The 1,505-nt window shown below is 44.8% G+C and overlaps 1 protein-coding gene across 2 annotated transcripts in view; it reads right to left on the bottom strand.

The window, feature by feature from the left end:
* LOC101845599 (RNA binding protein fox-1 homolog 2) overlaps positions 1–1,505 on the bottom strand; it is a 55,325-nt gene that overhangs the window by 52,646 nt on the left and 1,174 nt on the right. The window lies entirely within an intron of this gene.

Raw genomic sequence — 1,505 nt, 5'->3', positions numbered from 1 at the left:
GGGGGGCTGTGGCTAAATGCAGTGTGCGTCTGGCATCCTGATCAAAAGCGCTAATGTAACCCTAGACGCCATTCTGAGGACACAGAGAGGAGCGAGGGAGTAAATTTTTATGAGCTCAACTCAAAACACCACATGGCCGCTGTATCAACCATCAACCACGGCGAGCTTCTCCTCTCCCTTCTATCCTTTCCCTCCTACTTGGTGTCTCGCCTCATTCCCACCCCACCCCGCTATCTGCCCGCATACGCCTCACGTATAGCCCAAGCCTAGGCCTAGGCCTCATCTTTCTTTCTCTCCCGCACGACCTCGGGGGAATACTACCACCACTACGACTACTACCATGACCAGAACACGGGGCACTCGATGCTGGCTGCCAAGCGAGCAGCAGGTCAGGTACCAAACCCATGACAATCAACTAAATCTATCTCCTGCAAGTACACATACAGAAGTAAAAACCAAAAAGAGTGTAGCACACGCGTAGTTCTCGGGCATCTAGACTCCTGGCAGCACAGAGAGCAGAATGGCATCGTCTCCCATGCGAGTTGAGTTTCGTTGAGCGGCCAACGGAGGGTGCGGTGTGTGTGTGTGTGTGTGTGTGAGTGTGTGTGCGAGAGATGAGGAAAGGCTAGGGCAGAACGAATGCACGGGAGCGGCCAGCCACGATAAATGAGAAAGGAAAGGCAAAGGGCCTCGCTATGTAACAAAGCGCAATGTGAGTTCACGAGCTACGCCGAGTCGGTGTGGTTAAGTAGTCTAGGCAGAGGAGGCCTTTTAGCTACTTGTAATTAATCATTCCATCTCTACCATCTGTATCGTTAACAGCTGGTCAAACAACACCATTCATGTCTCATGTTGAGGTCTCCTGGCCAAGACAACAGTCCAGGCTTACACCGTGCCTTAGCAAACAATAAATATGTGAACCAGAACTAATATCCCTATGTCCAGAGTCTATGAGACCATTTGCAAACGTTGGCAATTATTATGCTGTTTTAGAACACATTTCTCATTTCATAAGTCATAATAACCTTCCCTTCGCCTTCAGGTTTTGGGTCATACCCATCGGCTCAATAGTTTGAAAGCACACTAAATAAAGTGCCAAAGGCTGTCAGAGGACTAGAGATCAATAACATTTAATTCATTAATCATATAAAAATGCCTTGACTAGATCTAGTACTAAACAGTGACAGCATACCTAAAATATGCCAATGAACAGGAGGAAAAATGATCCAAAAGAAACAGAGACAGAAATTTGTAAAACCAAAGAAACTAGGCTATAAACTATAGGCTACTGAAGTTGTAAAATAAGTCTATCAATATTGATCATAGTTTAATATTTAAATCAGCCACCCACTATAATACCTCTACAAAGTTTTACATTGCCCCTGTGCTTCTTCAGTTCAGTCTTTCAATATATTCATATAAGTTATTAATAATAATAATAATAGATAGCATTTTTATAGCGCATATCCCCGCTCAACAGCAGGCTCTATGCGCTTTACATTAGG

This window comes from Aplysia californica, unplaced genomic scaffold (genome assembly GCF_000002075.1).
Source record: "Aplysia californica isolate F4 #8 unplaced genomic scaffold, AplCal3.0 scaffold01493, whole genome shotgun sequence".
Classification (NCBI taxonomy): Eukaryota; Metazoa; Mollusca; class Gastropoda; order Aplysiida; family Aplysiidae; genus Aplysia; species Aplysia californica.
Note: the sequence above shows the minus strand (reverse complement) of the source record. Positions and strands in the feature narration are given on the sequence as shown.